Below are 6,846 nucleotides of genomic sequence, written 5' to 3'. Positions count from 1 at the left end.
CGACAGAGTGAGGAGACGCCGGCCCCTCCTCTTTCTATTGGGGAATCCCTCGCGGATTTCCCACTGGAACAATCGCAAGACGAGACTCTGCGACACGCGTTTGACCAAGTGAGAGTAATCGATGGTCAAACGCTCCAGCCGAACGCCACCCCGTCCTTCCCCTATTTCTCCATTTTGAAGGATAGGTTATACCGAGTGACGCAGGACACTCAGACGAAAGAGCGAGTCACCCAGTTGTTAATTCCAAAGAGCCGCCGGGAATTGGTATTCCAGGCGGCTCACTTTAATCCCATGGCTGGACACCTCGGGCAGGATAAGACACTTGCCCGGATAATGGCCCGATTCTATTGGCCGGGGATTCGCGGCGACGTCCGTAAGTGGTGTACGGCGTGCCGCGAATGCCAGTTAGTAAATCCAGTGGCCATTCCAAAAGCGCCCTTGCGCCCCCTACCATTAATTGAGACCCCGTTCGAAAGAATTGGGATGGATCTCGTCGGGCCATTAGATCAGTCAACACGAGGGTACCACTTTATATTGGTTCTGGTGGACTATGCAATGCGATACCCGGAAGCGGTGCCTCTTCACAATATCTCAGCACGCAGTATTGCAGAGGCCCTCTTCCACGTAATCTCCCGGGTTGGAATCCCGAAAGAGATTCTGACTGATCAAGGCACTACGTTTATGTCATGAACACTGAGCGAACTGTATGGGCTACTGGGTATTAAGCCGATCCGCACCAGCGTTTATCACCCACAGACGGACGGTTTAGTTGAACGGTTCAATCTCACCCTCAAGAATATTATCAAGAAATTCGTAAGTGAGGACGCACGTAACTGGGATAAGTGGCTCGAACCCTTGTTGTTTGCAGTGCGAGAGGTCCCCCAAGCCTCCACGGGGTTCTCCCCGTTTGAATTATTATATGGGCGTAAGCCGCACGGCATCTTAGATGTACTGCGGGAAAATTGGGAGGAGGGACCTTCACAAAGTAAAAACGAAATTCAGTACGTTATGGACCTGCACGCAAAACTCCACACGCTCACCCACCTAACTCAGGAGAATTTGCGGCAGGCCCAGGAACGACAAGCCCGCCTGTACAACAAGGGCACGCGCCTTAGAGAGTTCACTCTGGGAGATAAGGTACTCGTACTGTTGCCCACGTCGAGCTCCAAATTAATCGCCAAGTGGCAAGGACCCTTTGAGGTCACATGGCGAGTCGGGGACGTCCACTATGAGGTTAGGCGAACGGACAGGGAGGGGGTGCTACAGATCTACCACCTCAATCTGCTGAAACTCTGGAGCGAGGAGGTCCCTGTGGCGTTGGTGTCGGTAGTTCCGGAGAAGGCGGAGCTGGGGCTGGAGGTCCAAAAAGGCACATTGGCATCACGTACCTCTCCGGTCCCCTGTGGAGACCACCTCTCCCCGACCCAACTCACGGAGGTCGCCCAGTTGCAGGCCGAGTTTTCGGATGTGTTCTCGTCCCTGCCCGGTCGCACCAACCTCATAGAACACCACATAGAGACGCCCCCGGGGGTGGTAGTGCGTAGACGTCCTTATAGATTACCCGAACACAAAAAAAAGGTGGTTCGGGAAGAACTTCAGGCCATGCTCGAAATGGGCATCGTCGAGGAGTCCCACAGTGACTGGAGCAGCCCGGTGGTCTTGGTTCCCAAGGCCGACGGCTCGGTCCGGTTCTGTGTGGACTAAAGAAAAGTCAACGCGGTGTCTAAATTCGACACGTACCCAATGCCTCGTATTGATGAGCTGCTCGATCGACTAGGCACGGCTCGTTTTTACTCGACACTGGATTTGATGAAGGGATACTGGCAGATCCCCTTGACTCCATTATCCTGGGAAAAAACGGCCTTTTCCACACCGTTCGGCTTACACCAGTTCATCACACTTCCGTTTGGGCTGTTTGGGGCGCCCACTACATTTCAGCGGCTGATGGACCGGGTCCTCCGGCCCCACGCCACCTATGCGGCCGCTTACCTAGATGACATCATCATTTATAGTAATGACTGGCAGCGGCACCTGCAACACCTGAGGGCCGTCCTTAGGTCGCTGAGGCAGGCGGGGCTCACTGCCAACCCGAAGAAGTGTGCGATTGGGCGGGTGGAAGTACGGTATCTGGGCTTCCACTTGGGTAACGGGCAGGTGCGTCCCCAAATTAATAAGACAGCAGCGATTGCGGCCTGCCCGAGGCCCAAGACCAAAAAGGGGGTGAGACAGTTCCTGGGGCTGGCTGGCTACTATTGTAGGTTTATACCTAATTATTCGGACGTCACCAGCCCGCTGACTGACCTCACTAAAAAGGGGGCGCCAGATCCGGTCCAGTGGACAGAGCAGTGCCAGCGGGCTTTCTCTGAGGTAAAGGCTGCACTGTGTGGGGGGCCACTTTTACACTCCCCTGACTTCTCTCTCCCTTTTTTGTTACAGACGGATGCGTCGGACAGAGGGCTGGGGGCCGTTTTGTCCCAGCAGGTGGAGGGGGAGGATCGCCCAGTCCTATACATCAGCCGGAAGCTGTCAGTGCGTGAGGGGCACTACAGCACAATTGAGAAAGAGTGCCTGGCGATCAAGTGGGCGGTCCTCGCCCTCCGTTACTACCTGCTGGGGTGCTCTTTCACCCTCTGTTCGGACCACGCGCCCCTCCAGTGGCTCCACCGCATGAAGGATGCCAACACGCGGATCACCCGTTGGTATCTGGCACTCCAACCCTTCAACTTCAAGGTGGTCCACAGGCTGGTGGCGCAGATGGTCGTGGCGGACTTCCTCTCCCGTTAAGGGGGGGGGGGAGTCGGCTGCGGGCCGGACGGGCGCCCGGCCTGAGTCGGGCGGTGGGGGTATGTGGCAGCGGGGGCGTGGTCAAGCGCCGGTCTGTGACAGGAGGGGGGAGCCAGGGAAGGTGAGTGGCAGAATCGCTTCACCTGACGGTAATTAACCTGTGTTTTGTGTGTGTTTTCCCAGTAAACCGCTCCCTATTTAAGGAGGCTGAGAGAGAGCAGAGGGAGCGCGACCCGGGATTGGAGGCTGCGTGTGTGTGTCTGTGTGCGTGTGTGCTTACGCCGTAGTTTCAAACTGAAAAGTTATTTAATAAATACGCTTCCTCTACCTCCAAACGTTGTCCTGCCGTCCTCTGTGCTCCACCCACACATTATCCGCGCTACAGTTATTAAAAACGTTTCTATCCGCAACTTCGTCACATCAGTGAGAGTTTGGTCAAGGACACAAACATGACGTTTGACTTTAGACACTTTGTTTGACGGGGATAATGTCCCATTTATCGTCCTTTTTTCCTCCATATCCTGTCATAAACCAAGTGTTTGACTTTCTTTTTCTTTCTTTTTTTTCCACAGAGAGGTGGGCTTACATGTTACACTCTGCCTCATTCATGTTTCCTGAAGTGACCTGTCTCTACTTGTACAGTCATCTTGTGCATTTATATATCTGACACTGAAAATTGTTTTTATGTCTCTATAGCCATCATTTTTGGGGTCATGCATCATATGATGACATCACAAAAATCTGCACATGCTCAGAAGAGAAAATCTTGACTAAAATTATTAACGAATGTTACATAAAGGACATTTTAAGATGTATACATATGTACCGTATGTACTGTGTGTGTGTGTGTGTGTGTGTGTGCGCGCGCGCGTGTGTGCGCACTTATTAAAATGACTAGAATTGGGTTATCTTCTAAAGTTAAATGGAATTAGGTCGGCCCTCATAGGAGTGAATTGAACTCTGTGGGAGTTAATCTAACACTGGTGTGTGTGTGTGTGTGTGTGTGATTGGAATGGTTTGGTCGCTTTTATCAAAGTGAGCAGGCGGTGTGGTGTAGAGATTGTTGTCCGTAAGACATTCAGACAGTGAAGGAGCTCTCTCAGGACCACACACACACACACACACACACACACACACACACACACACACACACACACACACACACACACTTCATTTCCCACTTCCCCGCAAGGTATAGCCACTTGTCTCATAGCTCATTGTCACGTCTCGCTCTCTGTCAGTTGACCTTAGCCACACGATAAAGTGAGTCATCTGATATACTTATATGCCAGTGTTCATATTTAATATCGCAGTCTTATCAAATTCCTGATGCTGAAGGCAGGAAAATTGCACAAACACTCCGTGTGTGCGTGTATGTGTGTGTGTGTGTGTGGCTTTGGACCAAACCAGAGTCACAATATAATGTTTAGTATGTGGGTTGTGGAGTCACTGTTAATAGACTGTAAAGGATTCGAGCCTGGACAGAGAGAACACTCTGTTCTACCTGCCAGGTTTCTTACACACACACACAAAAAAAAAAAAACTCCATTCAGCATCATTATCAGCTTTAAATATTATATCAACTCACATGTGGCAATGTGGCAACTGGTTGTTTATTTCCTGACTCAGAAAATGAGATTTTCTTTCAAATTATGCAAATTAATTACTACACATCCCAATAATTAGCACGATGAATGAATCAAGCATAGATTCATTGGTTTGTTTCATGTAGAAGGACTGTTTTTGTTGGATTTTATTCGCAAACCTGATAAGATCATGCATCGGTAAAATGTCTTAAAATATCCTGATTCATTTATTAGAGTTAAATTTCTTCTTAATTATTTTTCAGGATCTTAATTACTGCAGATTCATGAAACATATTTACTATGTCTTTTTATTTGTTTGTTTTATATTTATTGGCTATAATTTTTATTTATTTATTTATTTATTTATTGGGGGGGGGGGGGGGGGGGGGGGTTCCACATGACCGTCCACCTGCGTGTGGGCATCTCCCAAATGTCTTGCATGAATATTCAAGTATTTAAATGATTAAATTATTAGCACCAGTCCTACTGATAAAAAGTGTTTTACATATTCGTTGTACGCAAATGATTTATGATGTCGTAAAGTAGCACAGCCAAATGATTGGCTCTAGAAAATTCATCGTCCAATGAGATGGCAGGGAAGTGCGTTTTGTTACATATTCACATTTTTTTTAAATATATAAATTTAAAAAATAATAATAATAACTTGTTTACAGAACATCACTTTACTATGCATTGTTGTTGTTTTTTTTTTACTTTTTTGAAGATTTTGCCTCAGAAATTGAATTTACCTAGCTAACTTTCATTATAATGCATGTTTAGATTATGTCATGCCATTATTTAAATAAATGATAATTTAAAGCAACAAATTAAACATGAACGAGACTGAAATAGATTTCACACAGAAATATTTATGTTTCTGAATCATCACATAATACAAACCTTTCTCAAAATAACAATTTCTGTTAATTTTTTTTCTATTTTTCTGTTTTTTTTTCATTTTTGATTAAAGAGAAATCAGCTGAAGTCATGTGATTCTATTTTTTTGTATTAAGGTTACTAAAGGTCAACTGATATATACACTGTAGATAATAATATTAATAATAATAATAATAATAATAATAAACTCTTGCTTAAATAGACATGTGTTTACAGCATAAGTCTTTCTGAGTTTATAGTAAAGATGATGTGGAAGGTCACAGAGACACAGCAAGACTAATTTACCTGTGCAATTCATTCGGCTGACCCAAGCAGCTTCCTGTTTGAACGCACAGTTATCAAAGTCACAGTTTTGCACAATTTTGCACTTTGTTTCAAAGCAGTGGGATTCATTACAGATCCAGTGACCTGCTTTCGCACTGTGTTCTATAGTTAAGCAAGATTATACCACTGTCAAGAAGTTTGTCTCCCCTCCCTTCCCCTCCACCCCACCCATTTCTAATACAGAGAATGCAACCAGATCTTCAGACACAACACTGATGTTGGATTAAAGGAACTCTGGATGAAGAATAAGTTTTAAAACTAATACAAAACAGCAAATGATCAGTGTATATGAGAAGATGAGTACAATAAAAGGAAGTATAATGTGCAATACAAGAATTTAAAGAAACAAGAAATTAAACATAAACCAAATCAATCCAAAGAAAAAGATAATGAAAGCTCAACTTAAAAGCTCTCAGATAAAGTATACACAATTATTCAAATGAATTGTATCTATTTTTAGCCTGGATATGAAAATTGTTTCAGTTTCATGCGGCATGGTGATGTAGCTCACAGCAGGTTATGGTTGCTGAACTGCTGGTTGTCCAGGTGGTGCTCTGAAAATAGTGTGGGCTTTATAGATAATTGGGCAAATTTTGAGGGCACTGCTGGCCTGTTAGGGCAGGACGATATCCATCCCACTCGGGAAGGTGCTGCTCTTATTTCCTGCAGCATAGGTCATAGTCTCAGAACAGGCCTAGTTAATTTCTGACAATCCAGAGCCAAGGCCAGGGAGCAGACGAACAGGCTAAACCGACTGTCTGCTAGCTGCACAGAGTAGTCACTCAGGGTTCACTACATCAAGACTGTGTCTGTTCCCCGAGCTAAACAAAAAGGTAGAAATATTCAGAGAGTTTGTTCCAGTAACCTAATCAATATAAAATTAGATCATACTGACTGTTCAGCCGCTGCCAGCACCTTTGATCTAAAGGTGAGGCTATTAAATATTAGATCTCTTACATCTAAAGTGCTAATGGTTAATGAACTCATTACTGATCAGGAGTTTAATGTACTTTGTTTAACTGAAACATGGATTAAGCCAAATGAATATATAGCATTAAATGAAGCGAGTCCTCCTGGATACAGTTATATACACCAGCCTCGAATAACTGGCAGAGGAGGAGGCATTGTGGTTATTTATAATGATTATCTAGGTGTAACACAAAAACCTGGTTGTTACGTTCCCCGCGGCAACTAGGGGATGGGGGGAAGCAACAAAGATAAACCAGAAAAACCCGGGAGGAAAAAGAGGACAAGG

This window comes from Neoarius graeffei, chromosome 3, assembly GCF_027579695.1.
Source record: "Neoarius graeffei isolate fNeoGra1 chromosome 3, fNeoGra1.pri, whole genome shotgun sequence".
NCBI lineage: Eukaryota > Metazoa > Chordata > Actinopteri > Siluriformes > Ariidae > Neoarius > Neoarius graeffei.
Note: the sequence above shows the minus strand (reverse complement) of the source record.